Raw genomic sequence first — 21,613 nt, forward strand, 5'->3', positions numbered from 1 at the left:
TTATTTAAAGCTACTGTTACATATTCTGTTCAACTGGAAGGCTACATATTCTGTTTGAAAAAGAAATATTTATTTAAATATGGTTAATTTACAAGAGAAATATTGACAGAACTTTCATGCGTACTGTCATTTTTCTTCCTTTGTTCCTAATCCATTGTGGTGTGAACCAGCGACCACCATATATCGCGTGATCATCCGCTCCATTTGACTTACTTGTGTGCAAAGTGGTTTTTGACCCCCTTGCTTCAAATGGCCGCCATTTTGTAATTAGACCATGGATGTTAATGCCCTTTTCAGCAATGACAGTCCAGACATAGAGGTTTACAACTATGTTCAACTTATTTCAATATGTGTTTGCACTTTTGAGAAATAAGCCATCAAAAAAGTGTGAACTTTTAATGGCCCACCCTGTAGTTTAAAGTTACGTATAGTTTCTTAGGGTTTTATAATGTTTAATACATGTTCCAGGGTGACAACATCATGAAAGGTTGTGAAAGATTTGTTTTGGCCCCTGAACATGTATAAAACATTACCAAACTCTACGAAACTATACGCAACTTTAGTGTATACATGTTGAGGGGCCAAGTGGACTTACGGTCTTCTTGCTCTCAGGTCTTCAAATGTGCTAAAGCTTGTGGTTCAATGACAATTTTCAATGGAAAATGGCTAATTTCGGGCAATTTCTTTTCATATTCAGAACTCTTGCATTTTAACGCCACCAATATCAGGTGAAACTAGATGATTTAGATGCCAAATGATCAAAAACTCAACAAAATTGGCACAAAATGCTAATTGAGCAAGGTACATATGTAATGCATTAGTTTTCGAGAGGGGGTTATACAAGTTATTTTTTATGTATTGTATGTCACTGGTATGTATGGTCTTTTCAAAAATATAATGTCCATCTGAAACGTGTGTGTGGACGTGTAAAATTTCTAAATGAACACTTACCTGGAGGTTGGAGACAATAAACTGTGGTCTTTCCATCTTGGAGGAAGCCAAAAAAAATCCCCCGCTGATTATATATCAATTTGTAAACGCTCTTTAGCAAAGCCATAGTTCATTGAATTTACAACCGTATGACAAAACAGGCGAAATCAGTAACTTTTTGCACAAGATGTGGAATTTAAAGATAATTGGCCATTGCTCATTCTAATGAAGCTTGTATATGACCAATATACGTGTGTTCTTTCATTTAATGACATAAAATTTGAAAAATATTGTAAGGAACACTTTAGGTTTTGACTTTTGAAACCTACATTTTGTTCAAAAAATGTGCTTGGAAGGTAGTTTTCAACAGATTTACCACATTCGCGTTGCTATAACATTAAGAGAATCGTTTTTGTAGTCAAACCTTTTCATATGTCTCACTCAGTACGTTACTGACCAGCGTCTATTGTTATGCATAGTCGCTCGATACAATCATGTTGAAATCAGCACAATTCAGAGACACCCTCCACAAAAACGATACAATAGATTGGTCTTACAATATTACATCAGTAATTATAGTTGTCCAACAAAGCCGTAGCTGCGCGAGGGTGGGAAACAACCCCCAAATGCCGATCCGAAAAAAGTCACTTTTTGTCCACGGAGTGAACTTCTAATGCCACTTCCACCCACATCTCACATGCTCAGTTTATCATTTACATACCATGTGTCTTGAATAGTTATTGTAGCCCACAACCCTGTTGTTAAGAGGCTACGAAATAATTCCTAATATCGTATACCCTCGTTTGTATGGCTTTTTCTAATCATGCCCAACATAACAAGGACTATTTTAATCTTGCAATGAGACTGTACAGTGTATGAAAAAAAAAATTAGCCTTGTTTTCTAATCAGGGGCGTATACAGGAATTCATAGACCGAGGGCGCAAATTAGGTTTTGTATGCAGTAAATATGGCCGCGATGTACAGGGGGGGTCTAGGGTGCCCCCCACAGATGTCGAAATATTTTGAAATATGAAGGCCTTATTGAAGCCATTTGGTGCACCCGTTTTACACTGTTATTGCTTTCAACAAAAGTGTACGGGTGTCCGAAACTGCTACTTTTTCCATGAATGACATTTAATGTTTCCATGTTTCCACTCGCATTTCACGCATTAATAGTGTTTTTGACACAATCTTCATATTGCTTTAAGATCACACGCAGAACATGCCCTAAAATAACCATACTGAGGCATATATATGATCAATCCTGCTCTGCGGTTTTAAACTTGAACCTACTCAACATCTTTACTTATAATTGCAGCTCCTCCATCATGTCCATCTGGGTTTTTTTTTGGTTTTTTTAGGGGGGGGGGGTGTTTTTCTGTTATGGTTGTGTTTTTAAGGGATCTAAAATGAGCGTTTATTGCGTTTCGACAGTATTTTTTGTGCGACATGAGAGCACCTCAGACCTATCGAATTGCATTCTGAATACGAAGCATGTCTTTCTGATATCAAATAATTTTCATTTTTTGAAAATCACAATATAATACAAATTTTATGACAAATTATAAAAATTTGATATTTTTCACATTTTTGATATATAACAGTCCTCGAAGTGAATTATATAAATCTAATGATATATTCTTAAAGTGTATGTAGCAGGGAGGAAAAAGCCGACGGTCAAGTGAAAATTTTGACCTTTCATATTGAAGATATGGATTTTTTCCCAAAAAGACCTAATTTTTTTGGTGTTTTGGGAAAAAAAATCCATATCTTCAATACGAAAGGTCAAAATTTTCAATTGATCGTCGGCTTTTCATCCCACCTACATACACTTTAAGTATAAATCATCAGATTTATAAAGTTCACTCAAGTACTGTTAAATATCAAAATATCAATTTTAATGATTTGCCATAAAATGTGTATTAAATTGCAAATTTCCAAAATCAAAATTATTTGATATCAGAATGACATTCTTCGTATTCAGAATGCAATTCGATATGTCTGATGTGCTCTAATGTCCCAAAATAAATACCGTCCAAATGTTCATACCCCAGCCCTTAATGATGGAAAATAAATGAAATTTTCTCCTCTGCAATCTCCAAAAGCTGTGACACTTGTTCAATTATGCGAAAGGAACATCCATTATTTCCACAAGGATTCCTAGAGGGTAGTTTACATTTGCATCGTACAAACTTAAGCAAGCTTTGTGGTGCTGCATCTTCTAGTGCTAGTACGGTGTCAGAGTGTTTCCAACCCCATTGCTTTGGATCCAAGTTATTGTTTGAGACCTGCAAAAGAAATCGCAGACTGAAAATATGCTGCTCTTTCAGTAGGTGGAAGCTTCTGTGGATCAAGTGATGCTTTATTTGGTGATACCATCGCCATGAACGCTATTGGGCTGTGGCCACATCCTTCCCCAACCTGAACCCCACAAAAAGTGGACCCAAAAAGGAAACTTTTATGTCTGTTAATGCTACAATATACATGTGCCATACCTTTCCTTCTTGTTTCTTGTTCCCTCCTTCTGTAAATGTAGGATTTTGTCAGATCCGGAAACTATTCTTTTCGTATACAACTGCTCAGTGCCTTATTTTAGCTAATTGTGAGTTGTTCGATTCTGTCTTCCCTACAAAAATCCAATTCTTGGTACAGCCTGAAGACGGAAATATTGCATCTAAGGACTAAGGGTTTAAAGGGCTCAAGTAAGTCAAGTCAAGTCAAGTCAACTCGGACTGTCAAACACCTCGAGGCTCTGTATTATTTAACAGGGGTATACATAAAGAGTTCAGCTTTTTTGGTTTTGATTTCCAGTTTTTTAACACTTGTTCTATACAAAAATTTAGTATATTCCCAAATTATATAGCTTTCTACTAGCTGTTTTCATGCTTTTTTTTGTTTTTCATCTCTTTTTATGTGTGGTGACTAACACCCTCAGTCAGCCTTATAATTAAAATTCTTCTGTAGATGGTAGTCGCATATCGCATGGCACAGTTTGGACATTGCATAGAAGATAATCAAGGATTTTGATCTGAAGCTGCGGTTAAAAGGGAAGACAAACTATTTTATTTCATAGAGCTAATGGGGGTTCTGTCTTCTCTTAGAACCCCAAAATGCTGCCTTAGATAGTTAGGTGTCCTTAAAGAAAATGGATTTTGTATATATGCAAAGCAGACACCAGCCCATCGATCCAACGAGCCAAGTCATGGTCAAGATTTGGTCGGCCATGACGGGTCCCTGCATGCACCAAACTGGTGTAGTGACTGCCCAATTGGGTGGATTATTAAAGCCGCTTAAAATTCGATGTTAGATTCTTTTGTGTTGTACACTGTCATTATTCTTTTGTCTACGTGTAACACAGGTGATAGAATGCAGTTTAAAATACCCTCCAAGGCCGCATCATTTCACCCAACTTTGGCAGCCATTGAGGTGTAGGAATGCGTGAAATTGGTTTCGTCTATAGTATCACCACTAGTCACTTTTCCCCATGCAGGGAAGAACTATTAACCCAACTCTTCCCTGTTTTATGCTAAAACGTTCCCTTGATTCCCTCCAAATAAATATTTTTGGAAGGATATAAGTAAACGCCAAAGAACTGACTACATGTATGGTAATGATATACCCATATGGATTATAATTCTTCCCCATATGACACTTGATGAATTCACCTATCTTGAAGAGCAGTCATTCAGGCTGAAAATGCATCAATGACCATGTATTTTATTCCCAAAAGGGTTTTAGATAAATACGAAATTTAATTCTGGGTCACCTAAAACCTGTTCAAATACTCTAATATCATTGTCATATCTGCTTCAGAAGCCGAACTATACATAATTAGGCCTATATCATGCGGTGGTGGCCATGTTGGCGGCCATCTTGGATTCCTGTGTGAATGAAGATATCAGTGTTTTAGATTAGTACAAATTTGAATTATTTAACCTCTGAAATATATTCCAGGACACTAACATCATCATCATCCGCAGGGAACTTCAGAAGCGGAGATATATCTAAGCATATGCAGTGCCATTTTGGTGGCCATCTTGGATTCCAGTGTAAATGAAGACATACGTGTGTTAGATGTGTACAAATTTGAATTCTCTGACCTCTTAAACCTATTCAAAGACACTAGAATCATCATCATATCTGCTTCAGAAGCGGAGATATATCTATTCATATGTGGTGGCGGCCATTTTGGCGGCCATCTTGGATTACAGTGTGAATGGAGACATCAGTGTGTTAGACTTGTGCAAATTTGAATTCCCTGACCTCTTAAACCTATTCAAAGATACTAAAATTATCATCATATCTGCTTCAGAAGCCGCGATACAGCTAAATTATATGTTGCGGCAGCCATTTTGGCGGCCATCTTGGATAAAAAGAATTCCCCATAGTGGATTTTGGTGGACTTTGGATATGATATTCTATGATACCTTCTGCTTCTTCGGTGCAAAAATCAGCTTTGTACCAATTTTTTCCGGGTCAAAATGTCCAACGACCATACTAATTGTACTTTATTAAACCAATATACCCTGCAAAAATCAAGACTCTAGGTGCTGTAGTTTTGTCAAAATCCGAGATTTTGAATAAAACGATGGAACCGGCGTTTTATTATTACGATGGAATTATTAGTCGAACGCATACACGATGTTCATAACACACAGTACGTACACGGCGTGCGGGACGGTGATCTACACAACAAAGGGTCGTATCTTAACATGACCGAAGGAATGATACGTATTGGCGACATGCGCTGGTAGTAAATTCCAATTTTCTTTGCTTTGCCGTAGTTGTTCGGCTCAAAAATAAAAGGGGATATATCTGACAGTAAAAACTAACGTTTTATGGCAAAGAAATGCTAATCTATTTTGTATGAAAATGTTATAATATGGCTTTAAGCGGCCGTGGATTTGTGTGTCCACTTTAGTTGTGTTATGTATTATTAAAATTATTTATGCAGGTCTGGTTGGATAATACACCCAGCAAACACAAAAACGTTTTAAAAACGATTTAAATAAGTTATATTTTGGCTTTTGGTTTTAGGTAATAACATTAAAATGTCGGGTTATATAAAGGCCATGATAACGTTTTAAAACGTTTTGTATGAAAAAAAACTACAACAATATTTTTAAATGTTTTCAAAAAATGTTATTGTAAACTATTTTTGCAAACATTTTTTCCAAATATTTTGTCAATACTTAAATAACATTATGTTAAAATATTTGAACCCAGCAAACACAGAAATGTTCTTAAAATGTTTTTTTTCAAAACCTTTTAATAACATTTAAATGTCGGGTTATATAAAGGTCATGAAAACGTTTTTAAAACGTTATTGAAAATATTTTGGGCAAACATTTTTCGCAAAATATTTTTTCAACCCCAAAATAACATTCTGTTTAAAATGTTTTGTATCAAGTTTTCAAGAATGTTTTTGTAATGTTATTAAAACGTTTTTATACCCTTTATATAACCCGACATTTAAACGTTTTCTGCTAAACATTTTTGTTTGCTGAGCAGTAGATTATCAAAAATGTTTTTAAGGTTATGAAAACGTTTTATACTCTTAATATACCCTTTATATAACCCGACATTTAAACGTTTTCTGACAACCTTTTATAACCTTTTGCGAATGATGTCGAAAACGTTTTGTGTTTGCTGGGCAGTTAAATTGTGAGAAACTTAACTCATAAATCGCTTGTGCTTGAACCTTACATTTTAGAAGCTATTTTGATTAATCATACACTTGGATTTTATTTGACTTTATTGAAATTTATTGATGTTCTTTTATTTTTAATTCAAATTTGAGTGGATGTTTTTTTAAATTCAAATTTAAATAGAATACTATTCGGAAGATAAAGGAGTCCATAGCCATCAGACAGGAAAAACAAGTCAAGCTCAACATAGACGGGGCCGGGATCTTCCCAGGATATACGACTGTCTTCTAGAAACACCAAAATCATCCAAGTGTGAAGAAGACAGTCAGCCAGTCATTACTGCCTGAGGATGGTAACTGTTAGTTACCGAAAATATTAGCAGGTAAATATTTATTTATTTGCCTTCAGTTTCCGTTGAAAGTTTTTACAATTTTCTTGGTTAGAATACTATTGTTGCAGCTTATTAAAAATATAACCCAACTGGTAAAACTGGGGTTATTGAAATAGTGATTATTATATATTTTTGTACTCAAATTATTTGTATTGGAATTCGAATCAAGATGAAAAAAAAAAGAAATAAATTTGACACATTTTATTTTTGACTGATTTAGGGGGTACTACACCCCTCGATAAATTTGTGTCTATTTTGCCTTTTTCTCAAAAACTAATAACACGGTGGTAACAAAAGTTATGTATATTATTGGGGCAAGGAATCCAATTACTACACTGGAATTTCAGTGACCCAAGACAAGCGGTTCGTTATTTATGATAAAAAATAAGGTACCGCTAGGATGTACCTCATTTCCTATCATATATACTGAACCGTTTGTCTTGAGTCACTGAAATTTCAATGTAGTAATCGGATTCCTTGCCCCAATAATATACATAACTTTTGTTACCAGGGTGTAATTATTTTTTGAGAAAAATGCAAAAATAGTCACAAATTGACCACAGGGGTGTAGTACCCCCTTAAATGTACACTTTCTCTGGAGTATTTCTGGTATATAGATCTACATGTAGTGTCTACCGCATCCCAAAGCGCTTTAAACATGTTTAAGTTGAAAAACACAGCGCGCAGAATGGGAAATATAAAAAATATATTATAAAAACAAAATACGCAAACGCGTATGCGAATACCAAAAAATACAGAGTGGTGTATATACAGCAGGTGGAAACAACTGCTGTGTGGTAAATATGAAAACCGAAATTTAATTATCATTCACAACGAATATGCTAAAAATATACTTGATGCATGCTTTTTCATCTATCGAATTGATACGACGTAAACAAGTTTTATTACACCGCTTGCATCGTAACTAAGCATTGCTACAGCTTATGCTTAAAAACAAAATCCATCCAAAAATGGCGTTGCAAACGGAAAGAAGGCACCAAGTTTTAGAACGCCCACACATCTGCTCGATTTTAGAATATTTATCAACAGCGAACATTCAGTGTTTTTATTTGTATTTGATTTTAAAATTTTGCATTAATTTTAACACTTAACTGTTCTGCTTTTCCTATTTTGATTATAATTGGGAATTACACAGAGTTGGCCATTTACTCTCAAATACAATAATAGTAAATTGATATCCTATCAGCAGTGATCAGCTTGAGCAGGACTCAAACCGGGAAATACCGATATACACAGGGTGTACCCTCCTTGTGCCCTCTTTTTCTCATATTTGTGAAAAGTTGATCAAATATATTTTGAATAAACCTTTATTCGTTAGCTTTAATAAACCACAACAATAATCTCAATCGTTTAACCATTTTTGAAGATATGCCCTTTTAAAGAAATGTACCCGTAGCATTAGGTAGGCTTTGGAACACATTCACTATGAGCGAGGATCACCATGTACCAGCTAGCCTCCAACATCTTCGCAACCGTATTTCTGGTGCATAATGATGGAGGTGCTGTATCTACATGATCGAAGGCAAGAGTCTGAGAAACGATAATTTCTTTAAAAAGATTAATACAAAAAAATATGCTCACACTAAGATACAGCGCTTGTTCAGGCAGCGTGTGTTAGGCGGGAGTCGTTGCTTATTATAATCACACGAGAGAGTTACCTTTTCACCTCTGTGTATTAAAGGCCCATTCAGTGACTTGCTCATCCGGACGATCGTAAAAAGCTTAAAAACATCAAAATTCAGGGTTTGGTACCTTTGTCATAGTTATAGATGTGCTAACATAGCCTGCTAGAGGTTTAGACAAAAGCCGTGTATTTAAGACATAAGGCATAATAAGAATAATAAGGCATTTTACATGAATCTGTCATTTATATAATGACAGTATAATCATGTTTTTGAATGGGGCTTCAACTTCGTCAATTTTGCTGTTTTTGTTTTTCGTTTTTTGCCAAATTTTTCATTTCAAAAACACCAAATGACAATTTGAATGACTTATCCTTCACTTTTTAATAATTTATAAACACTTTTATTTTTTTTACACTTGCGCTGGGATCCTTTACTGGACCTTTTAAGTCCCATCATAGTGCAGTTTTGTCCACGGCAAATTCACCGTGACCTTTTCAGCCATAAACCCGCTTAGTGTAGATTAAACCGAAATATGCAGTACTAAACCATTATAGTAATCGATTGTCTAATGCACATTTCTTACCACGTGATAATATTAATCCAATGAGCGATCGAATTGTCCGCTACGGTCGACTAATGCAATCGATAATGACGCTATTGACATGTACGAACGGAGCTCCACTGACTGAGTTTTGGGGATTTTTCACTGGTTTGCTATCATTTACTCATCAAGGCGGTCCACCGTTATTACATGTATAAGGACTATGCTAATAATTTATTTTAATTGATAAATAAATAAATAAATTGATTAATTAATATTCAAACGGAGGCCATCCGGAACCAAAGGTCATATAAGAACAACGGAATCAAACAGCTTCAAACAGTACGACTATCACAAACCACAAATAACCTAAACGTTATTCGTGGCTCCTGAGCCACAGCAGCTCTAGTGTTGCTTTCTATTTACGTTTACCGCAACGTAGGAATTATTGGAATGCGAATATTTTCAACTCCATACAACACCTGGTGTTTCAAATAATTTTTACAAACTAGAACTGCCTATCTAGCACCCCCACACACAGAGGTGAAAAGGTAACGTATATAAACTAGTTATAAAAACATTATGTAGTATTCTTATTCAATGGGTGCGTCTTGTAAAGAATTCACGTAATTTGATTGATTTCTGGTGTATAATATCTCACAATAGTTGATAGTGATATTAGTCAGGGCGCGCGCCGCCACGCAATGGCGGCACGCTTGTTGCTCCTAAATGATCTCGCGATAATGCGTTCGCGTAATACATGTGCGAGAACTAAGAACGCGATTCGGCGGCTTAGATGTTCGTGATGGTTTCGTTCATTTAAAACAACGGGGATGTCCTCACAAAAGGCAGTTTTTCTCGCAAAAATTACATTAAAAGTGAATAAGAATGAGAATAAAAGATAGGATTTTGTCTTTTGCCTATCCAATATCGTGTCATAATGGATGGGCTGCCAATATTTTTATCTGCGCCGGCATCCACTACTCAAAATATTGGCCAGCCCATCCATTATGACACGATATTGATAGGCAAAAGACGAAATCTATCTTTTTATTATCTAATTTTGCTGACCTATACAATATATACAAGTGTATCTTACTTACTTGCTTATTTATTTACACTGACCTACCTTTTGGTCTGAAATAGTTTTAATCTTGAAATGACACGAAGGTATGACGCCCAAAGTAAAGAATATAATAAAATAATGAGCGAAGTCTGTCTGTGTGTGTCTGTCTGTCCGGTTATGTGTTTCGTCGCGCTTCGACGCATCGATCCGATATTTCGGATATGGCCAGGTATCGGGAAAAGCCTGTTGACCGGGTGGTTTTCGAAGGGCCCCTTCGAGGTCAAAGGTCATCTAGGGGGGAAAATGTAAATGATTCCCTCAATTGGATACCATGAAGCAATGAAGCAGCCAAGTCAGTGCATAAAAAAAAATATTTGGCCACCTGTCCCAGCTGCCAGACATTTCACAACAGTGAACACCGCAATGTCTTCCCAGCATTCATAGCTGAAAATGATTTCTAAATTTCAAACGCATGTATAAAATAAAACGGAGGTCTTCCAAGGTCAAGGGTCATAAACAGAGATCATCTAGGGTCAAAGGTCATATAGAGGTCATTCATATCTATCATGCTGCCAGGGCTCTATCAGTTGCTCTCACAGCTACCTCTCACAGCTACGGGTGAACTAGTAATACAAATATTTCCCACCCATGGGGTGACACTCATCATAAGATCCTGTTCAATATCAGATGGGTCCTTTTCGCATCTCAAAATGCCAAGAAGGTATAACCCTCCTTCCCCGAGTGGTATCAAATGAAAGAGGAAAAAGTAAAAAAAAAAAAAAAAAAAATCCACCGGGGGGGTGACACTCCTCAAAATACCTCAGTCAATATTGATATTTTGGGTCCTTTTCATATCTTGAAATGCCAAGAAGGTTTGAACCCCCGAGTGGTGTCAAATTAAAGGAAAAAAAAGTAAAGAATGTATTAAAATTATTTCCCCCCTCCCCGTAAAGAATGTATTAAAATTATTTCCCCCTCCCCCACCGTGGGTCACGCTCCTCATAAGACCCTGGTCAATATTTCTATTTTGGATTCTTTCGAAATCCCAAGAAGGTATGACCACTGTCAAATGAAAGAAAAAAGGTAAAGAATATAATTAAAGACAGAGATAAAAAGAAATTATCGCGTCTGATGTCACTGTAAATTTCAATCCTTGATTGGTTAACACATGTTAATAGCCCGTAAAAGGAAGACCGAGACCGATCTATCTGGTGCTGATCGGAGAAAAGGAACAGCAGCAAATGGCGAAAAATTACGTACTTTTACAAGGCAAAAAGCAGCGTTTTCATATCTTGAAATGCCAAGAAGGTTTGAACCCCCGAGTGGTGTCAAATTAAAGGAAAAAAAGTAAAGAATGTATTAAAATTATTTCCCCCCTCCCCGTAAAGAATGTATTCAAATTATTTCCCCTCCCCACCGTGGGTCACGCTCCTCATAAGACCCTGGTCAATATTCCTATTTTGGATTCTTTCGAAATCCCAAGAAGGTATGACCACTGTCAAATGAAAGAAAAAAAGTAAAGAATATAATTAAAGACAGAGATAAAAAGAAATTATCGCGTCTGATGTCACTGTAAATTTCGATCCTTGATTGGTTAACACATGTTAATAGCCCGTAAAAGGAAGACCGAGACCGATCTATCTGGTGCTGATCGGAGAAAAGGAACAGCAGCAAATGGCGAAAAATTACGTACTTTTACAAGGCAAAAAGCAGCTTTTTTCTAGGCATTGTTGACATGGTGCCTTCGACAAAGAAAGTTTCCTACTATAAATATCTAACTTTTGAGATGGTTTGCATGTTTGAAAGTGCAAAATTAACAATAAGGCGACCGGTTATACCGCCGCGTTAAGCAAGTCATCATCACGACACTTGTAAACAAACCGTGCTCGAGTTTGATTGACAGATGACGTCAGACGCGATAAATTCTTTTTATCTCTGTCTTTAATTATAGGTCTATAATAAAAATAATTTTCCCAGCGGGGGTGACATTCCTCATAAGACCTGGGTCAATATTCCTATTGTGGGTCCTTTTCATACTCGAAATCCAATGACCCCGGTGACAGTGGTATACCGCAATATACTGCCGAAGTCCCATGGTTCAGCTATTATGTGATAACCGCTCTAGTTGGAATACATAAAAGAAAACTAGAATGCGAATATTTTCAACTCCATGCAACACCTGCTGTTTTGAATAATTTTACCAACTGGTTAACTACCTGTGCGTTTGTTGTGCATTGTTGTGCATTATGTTAATGTTGTGTAAGAATTAACATGACGAAATCATGATGATTATGATGATGACGACAACAACGATGATGATGATGATGATGATGATGATGATGATGATGATGATGATGATGATGATGATGATGATGATGATGATGATGATGATGATGATGATGGTCAGTATGGTGAGGACAGACAGGATCTTTCACATTATTGTAGGCCTAATAATTCAACTTCATGCTATATATTTTGTCATCATTCAAATAATGATATTGTGCTATCTTCAGTAGACAGCATGTAATCATACGTATTTGGTATTATTTGGCATTTTAATAATTAAATAGGAACCACACACGCAGAGTGGAACACACAAAAAACGAGAGCAAAAACAATAGGCACGACTCTACGTGTGTAGGACCAGTGTAAAATAACAACAAAGGAAAAAGTATAATTCCTATTTAATTAATTATTATTTATTTTACTTTAATTATTTATTTAATTTCTGTGTTTCACTGGTCCGACATGTACATTTTCTTTGCTGCTTGTTTATCGACCGTCACTCATTGTGTGCCACGCATTTTCATGTTCATGTCGTACCTTTTTACTTTGGTTTATTTATTATTATTTAGTTCCCGTATCAATTTTCTTTGTAGTTGAGTTGCCTGATGAAGACATAGTCGAAAGCTAGCAATTATCAATATCAATAAAGTTCCTGCTACGTCCGTCATATCACATTTCTCCCGTGTATTTATTTATTTATTTATTTATTTATTTATTTATTTATTTATTTATTTATTTATTTATTTATTTATTTATTTATTTATTTATTTATTTATCACTAGATACAGTGCTCAACTATAAAATATAGGAGCGAAATATATTATTATTAGTGAAATTACCACATCGTAATACAAATTTGTTTCGTATGGGGTTTCACCCATCCACACTCGTCAGTTGCAATGTGTAAAATGACAAAGAATATTTATTTATTTATTTATTTATTTATTTATTTATTTATTTATTTATTTATTTATTTATTTATTTATTTATTTATTTATTTATTTATTTAAAAATATACGCTACAAAGCCTGGACAAATCAAATAGTGAAAACACTAAATAAAAGGATTCGACCTTTAAGGTGGTATTGGAGTCATTATAAAAGTGCTCTAAACATGTTTTATACAGATTAATTGAGTAGAGCAAAGCACACCTATCATTATGCCTTTTGTTTGAAGCAGATCGGACATACGGTTTTCCAAATATATCAATTTATATTTTCTTTATATCTTATTGTTTTTATCAATAATCAATATAGTTAATGAGCTAAAATGACTGGAGAAGCTCATTAACATATAATTTTTGCCAATATTTTGCTAAAAATCCATGCATAAATGTTCAGGGTACTTTTATTTTGCAAATTAGAGGGCGGCTTCACTATATAATACATTAGAACATATTAGAAACACTTTGACCAAGTTTCAGGGCAAAAATATGCAAAATAAAAGGACCCTGAACATTTATGCATTGATTTTTAGCAAAATATTGGCAAAATTACATATTAATGAGCCTTTGCAGTCCTTTTAGCTCATTAACTATATTGATTATTGACAAAAACAATAGGATACAAAGAACATATAAATTGATGTATTATGGAAACCGTATGTCCGATTTGCTCCAAACAAAAGGCATATTGATCAGTGTACTTTACCCTACTCAATTAATCTGTTTAAAACATGCTCAAAGCGTTTCCTAATTTCTAGAAAATGCATCCAATACCACCTTAACTCCTGACTGACCACCTTAGAAAAATATGACAACTGACTGTTTATTCCGTGTGATGAGAGTAGATACATTACAACACGATGGGACTATTTTTAAGTTTTGGCCCACTTTGACCTTCGACCCCTCATGGGAACCACAGTGGGCTTTAGAAAAATGGTTTCATTATTAAACCTTTTCCTGTAATTAAAACACTATACGCTTAGTCTTTCGCATGGTATTTTAGTACACCATTGGGCATTACAATAATGCAAAAGTAGGAATTCGAGGAAAAATTGAGGGCTCCAAATCTGATTACGCCTCTATATAACTGTGCTCTACCGCATGTGAGACTCAAGTTAACTGTATAAATAATAAAACCATATGTATATACCCGCCCATTTTTTAACAGCTGTAAAAATATGATTATATAATCAAAGTTATTTTTTGATACCATTCACTTCGTGCGGAGACAACCAACGTTTTGTAAACATCTCAAACTGGATAAGCAGGTACGTGTATTTGTATAGTATAAAGCAGGGTTGTTTGATTTAAATCGCGATTTACTAGTAAATCCTTTTTTTGAAATCACTGATTTAAACTAACTTCTTTATTTTTACCATTTTTGATAAATGTAAGTTAATTTCTTTCTAAAATTGAATGTTTTACTTCAGCTTCGTTTCTACAACTTTTGGATACAAATAATTAAAATAGCTCTATGATGTCACTTCATCTATTGCTGAAAATTCATCTTCAAGGTTTTATCCCATGATTTTGCCATTTTTTCTTTGAAATTTGCACATGTAAAAACATGTTTTGATTTTTTTTGTCAATACCTGGTAGGATTGTGCATATGGCTAGCACTCCACTGGTACTCTTTTGACGACTTTATCATGGGGCAAAATGGGTAAAATTAGGCATGACATTGTGTCTTTTAGTGTAAGATTTTTTTATTTTTATAGGCCTTAACTTCGCCCGTGAGCTTTTTCGGAAATCATTTTTGTGTGTTTAAACTAATATAGTTGGCTTAAGAGAGATATTTCCCACCTTTGTAAGGTACATCGTGTTGGTCTATATATGACAGTTTTGTCAGAATATCCGTTTTAATTTCACCTTTTTTCACTTGCGACTGCCAAAGTGTCCAACCAGTACTTCATTTCTAATATAACCAGCAGAAATAATCGATATTTTTTATTGTGGCTTGCAAAATTATCCATCCAGGGATACATCGGGGGGGGCACTCCAACTTTGGAGGTGACGCTTATGTAGGGCTGTTAAGACCACCTTTTTCAGCGTCGCTGTCACCCAAAGACCCCATATTTTTTTACGAACACATGTTCTGTCACCCGAAGACCCCCTATTTTTTCATTTGATCTGTCACCTAAAGACCCTTACTTGTTCAATTTTAACAGCAACTGTCATTTATCACTGATTTTGTCACTTATTTTGAAAAAACACAGAAATTTGAAGCCATTTAGAACTAGAGATTCGATTTTCGAGGTTTCTGTTGCGCTGTTTCGGCTCTCACCCAAAAGGTCATGTTCTCACCCAATGACCCCCCCAAAAAAAAAAAACACCACTGAAACTGAATACAGGGGAAAGAAGAATTACGCATCGCACACTAGCACAATTAAACATGAATTTACAAATGGAAATATTACATGCATAGGCAGATATACCAGAGTAAAAACTCCGGACATACCTGCCTGTGCGGGGACTCGAACCCCAGACCTCTCGCTTGTCGGGCGAGCGCTCTTACCACTGAGCTACACAGACTGTCCCTGATAAACAGGACTCAAGTCTGGTACTTATGGATATGAGCAGTCATGCGGGGTAAACAGTACAAATAACACATTACATACCAGTGTACGAGATCAATTAATAGAGACTTTGCGGAATGAAGTTACTGGAACTTTAACGGCAACTTCAAAAATATCGATTCGATTTCTTGCTCAAATTCACTTCAACGCGAACGTCAGATTGGTTTCTGTACCAACAGCGTCTTGTTGTTTAAACTAGGGGAAGTGTATCAATGGGTGATCGATAATATATTTCTGGTAGATATTGTATGTAACATATTATCAATTTTTCGTCATCAAACATTCGTTAGAACTTAAACATTACTGGAAATAGAATGGCAATAGATTAAATAACGTATATATGTTACATACAATATTGTACGTACAATACTCGGAGTCTGTGGAGCGCTTTAGTTTGAATAAACATGGATTACATCTCTAGGCGATGACCAATGCAATGGGAATTAGGCCTATGTTATGAGCTACACGCTAATATTATACTTCTAAACATGTTTCAATTAAATATTCTTGTGATATGCCTATATTATTGTCCCGGATTATTATAATAAAAGCTCAATTATTATTCCAGTAAACGTTAGCTTTGTCAATTTTATATTTCCATCAGGACACAAGCCCATTTTATCTGCTTGCTCTCCATAGCACCCCCCGCCACACCACCATCACCACCTCTCCATATCATCCCCTCCCTCCATCTGTTCATCTATCCTCACTTTCCCACTCCCCAGTGGCGTTGCCAGGAGTTTTCCTTTAGGAGGGCAAGGACTCCTCTTTGCATTCTGATCGAATTAAATATATCTCCCCGAATGATCCTCATTTTGTTCTTTAAAAACTCCCAGAATTTTGAATTTCAACTAACATATTTCTGGATGCTCCTTTTCTGACGTTCTTATTTTTTGTAACAAATAGGCCTCCTCTTTTGATAATGAATAATTTGGTTGACATAGCGTGGCACATGTTAGACCAGCTTTCTGCTGAATTGGGGTACATAATGTAGGCCTAAATGAATAAAATAAATAATTAAATAAAATACCTGAACAGTACAAGCATATTTGGTTATATAGAGGTGTAATTATAAGACACGCAACGTTGTAAAAAAATGTTCACAGTAGCTGCAATTCGCAGATCAGGCCATTTTACGGGAACTTAATCCCCTTGGCGTTGAAGTCGAAGCCAAAACTTGGTTCCATAAGCTGATTTGGTGTACGTCATGAGCACACACAAAAGCATATACCAAGTGTGACGTTTGGAACAAAAAATATTTTGATCTAATTCAATCAGTAATTTTCAGCAACATGTAGCATGTTTTTTACCCAAACCAAATTAGATTTCCAATAATTGGTCTATTAACTAGATAATACATAAGTGGTAATTATGTAGTCTATGAGGAAATATCCAAACTATATTGTTCTTAATTATGACGTATTTTCATCATAATTTACGGCACACTATAGATTCTCGCGTTAACTTTAACTTCAAGCGGCTTTAATGGCAGAGTGGTTTTGAATACATAATCCTCTATAATCCTCTAGACGTTAAAGTTTGTGGTTTCTAACTTCATTTCGCAAGGTCTCTAATGATGCTTACCCGCCGACCTAATAATTATAATCATGCAAACAAGGGAAGAGGCCTACGCATCATACACTGGAACATGGAAACATTCAAACATTACAAACTAGCGCACGAGATCAAATTAATGATGCTTAATCGTATTCTTAATATATCAATATACAGGGGAAAGAAGAATTACGCATCGCACACTAGCACAATTAAACATGAATTTACAAATGGAAACTGAATATTTTTTACATTTTGCTCTCACCGAATGCCAAAAATCATGCTCTCACCCAAAGACCCCATATTTTTTTACATTTTGCATGGCCCTCAATCGTGGTAAGAAAGACACTAAACCAGCCAACGAAGACACCACGTCTTCTGGTACCAAGACTTATGTCACCATTTCCTATCATGGGGATGTTTCAGAGAAGTTAAAGAGGGTATATCGCGATCACGGCATCACTACCCACTTCAAGCCAACTAATACCCTGCGGCAGTCGCTAGTGCATCCAAAGGACAAGCAGCCTAAGGGCCGCATAAGTGGTGTAGTTTACGGTGTCCAATGCGCGGAAGATCAGTTGTGCCAAGAACATTACATTGGCGAAACCGGCCAACCCTTGCAGAGCCGCATGTCCCAACATCGACCACCAGTTCAAGTGGCAACGATTCAGCTGTCTACAAACATCTTGACGGCAGCGGGCACTGTTTTGACATTGACGACATTGTCATTTTGGACCGTGAACCCAGTTGGTATGAACGGGGAGTCAAAGAAGCAGTGTGGGTACGAGCCGAACAACGTCGATCTTCAACAGGAGTTAGAGTTAATCTGTCACATGGTTAGGATCGGGTCATCAAACTTCCTCATCGATTGACCTCGGATGACCCTAAATCATCCACCCAGTTGAAGGCCAAAGGTTTTGACCGCAACGTTGGTGATTCTATCTAACCAAAAGTGAGTTTTTCTGGTTGACCATATTTAATTAATCATGATTTGAACAAATGCCAGATGACTGAAAGTATACATAGTGTTACTTGAATACGAGGCTTTTTCCTAAGGGTCATTATATTATTATCATAAACACATTGCTTGCACAGGGACAGTAAAAGCTTAAGAGATGAAATCAAAACTGACCGGAGGTCGATCGCCGGATCCGGGCGGTTCCATCCGGTTGGAGCCGGTTTCTATTGTTCTAAGCAATGAAACGCGGTTCAACAGCCGGTAACCTGCGGTAGGTTTTGATTACATCCCTATGTTCAACGACCGGCGGTCGAGTTTTGATTATATCCCTAAATTCAAACATACCTAAATTATATATACAATAAATGACGAAGTTATGTAGAAGGTTCGTGAGAAATTTCGCAAAAATGCTATTAACCAGGTCAGGCAGCCATTAAATGAGTCGTGAATATAAAACGAATGAAGAAAGCAACTTGTGAATAAATTAGTCTGAATTTAATCCGGTCAATAAGGCACTACATCTAATTAGGTCCTATAGGGCCATTGGTGCCCCGATAGGTACCGATGACTCTTTCTATCGTACCCTGAACATTTGCATAGTGCTTGATACATACATTATGCTTGATACAATTTATTACATCTGCAGGGTATGATATCAAGAGTCATCAGTACCTAACCTAACCTAAGAAAAACCTCACCTTTTGGTTATATGGAATCACCCCGGTTGCGACCAAAACTTTTGGTATTCAGCTGGGTGGATGACCTAGAGTCGTCATTAGATGACCCGATTTAAACCATGTGACAAGTTAACTCTATTCATGCTATTGCCCCAGGGGCGTAGCCAGCTTTCTTGGTCGGGGGGGGGGCAAAGGGCCTTTTTGGGATGATGTGCGCGCGTAGCGTGAAAAAAATGATATTTTACACTATTTTTGCCCATTATCTGGCTAAAAAGGGGCTTTGCTGTTACAATGTGCGCGCGTAGCGCGGAAAATTTTGTATTTTACACTATTTTGGCCCTGAATTTTGCTAGAAAAGGGCTCCTTGCCCTTTTCTTTTCCTTTGCCCTCCTGATTTTCTCTTTTCATTTTTTGTCAGAGGGGCACTTTTTTTTTTTTTTTTTTGTCAGGGGGCACTCTGCCCCCCGCTGGCTACGCTACTGTATTGCCCCTGCTCTTGTTTAGAAGGTTAAGGGTTGTTCGGCCCATACACTCAATGCTTCTTTAACTCCCCGTTCAAACCAACAGGATTCACGGTCCTATAGCACTGTTGGTTTGAACGGGGAGTTAAAGAAGCATTTGGTGTACGGGCCGAACAACCCTTAATGACAACGTTTTTTCAATCCAATATAAAGAAAAACGAAAAAAAAGGAAACTAAGACAAACAACAACAACAACAACAACAACAACAACAGCAACAACAAAAACATGCCATATCCCGTCTGACACTAGTCTGAAGACCTGGCCGAAGGAATCAGACCTTTTCCCATCCGATAGAAAGCATCCAAAGGGCCACACACAGCGACTACGCCAGGTAAATAATTATATTGTACAGGCAGGAAAACTAAATCAATACACGTGTATCTGCTATGCACGCCGCTCTATAACACTACTCAAAATAGAGTTGACATTTCTATTCGCTCCTAATCAATGATAACTAATCTATTGTTAGTAACGACCAAAGAGAATAAAAAAAATCCTACATTGTTTGAGGTGACAATAAAATAAGCAGTGTCTCACCGTCTCTATAGAATTCCTGAACGATTAAATCACATGCTGGCAATGGGATAATTTGAAGTAACCGCTCATGCTCTTGTCCTTTTCAGGTGGGGTAGGGGAATTGGGCCACCGAGTTGTGCAATAGCGTAGAGTGGTGTATCTATTATTTGATATTCAGACGATAGATCTTTGGATACCGGGGTAGAAAATGATGAATATCTCCCCTTATTTTTGCTTTATAGAAAAACCAATTGTAAATCTTGCACTTGAATATATGTGTCAAAAGGACTTGATATTGTTAAGTGTGCGTATTGACAAACAACGGTGCGTTATGAAATAAAAATCAAAACTGACAAAAAATCGGATTTTATATGCACCCTCGTTCGTCAACCCTGCAGGATTACGAAACATAACACGGTACTAGCGCAGTGTAGACCACTGGTGGAGGTAGTGACCAGGCTATTGTCAATAGCCTTTTGTCGGAGGTCCCTCGGCCCATAGTCTCAAATCTATTAAACAGGAACAAAATGGCCATTCGTGGCTGTTGATGAACTTGTGGATTCGATCCTACCATCATGGTGATTTCTGCCATGAAGATATCGGGGTGATGACACTGTACCGCATAGCTGTAAGTAGTATGTTACTCTGAAACATGCTTGGGATCTGGCCGTAAGGAAAATTCCTCTCCTATTGACCTTAGTTAACCGTAGGTCATCCACATGCACCGAAGACCAAAGGTTTTGGTTGCAGCGGCGGTGATTCCGTAGCCGCGCGGGGGTGCGACGCAACTCCCAAATGCCGATCCAAAAAGGTAACTTTTTGTTCACGTAGTTCATTTCTAATGCCACTTCCACGCACATCTCAAATGCACAGTGTATCCCTTACATACCGTGTGTCTTGAATAGATATTGTAGTCCACCAACCCTGTTGTTAAGAGACTATGAAATAATTCCTAATATCTCATACCCTCGTTTGTATGCCTTGTTCTAATCCTGCTCAACATGACAAAGACTATTTAGCCAATTTAATCTTGTAATGAGACTGTAGAGTGTATTAAAAATTTAGCCGTTTTTCCCATCATGTTTACTATCGGATACTGGGCACCACATGATTATAACATGCTTTACTGATTGGTTAGCAATTGTTTACTAAGTGATATGGCTGGGCATATAGGAAAAATACACTGGATATTTTACTACAGCCAATTTACTGCCTAAAGCCGGGGCCAAATAAAACTTATAAAAATATTCTTGAACATGATATAAGCAGTAACCTTCATGATTCATAGAATTTGAATACATATCTACCCAGTAATGTTTGCTTATATTTTCTGTCAATATGACAAATTTGGGCATTTAA

Source organism: Amphiura filiformis, chromosome 13 (assembly GCF_039555335.1).
Source record: "Amphiura filiformis chromosome 13, Afil_fr2py, whole genome shotgun sequence".
NCBI classification, from domain to species: Eukaryota; Metazoa; Echinodermata; class Ophiuroidea; order Amphilepidida; family Amphiuridae; genus Amphiura; species Amphiura filiformis.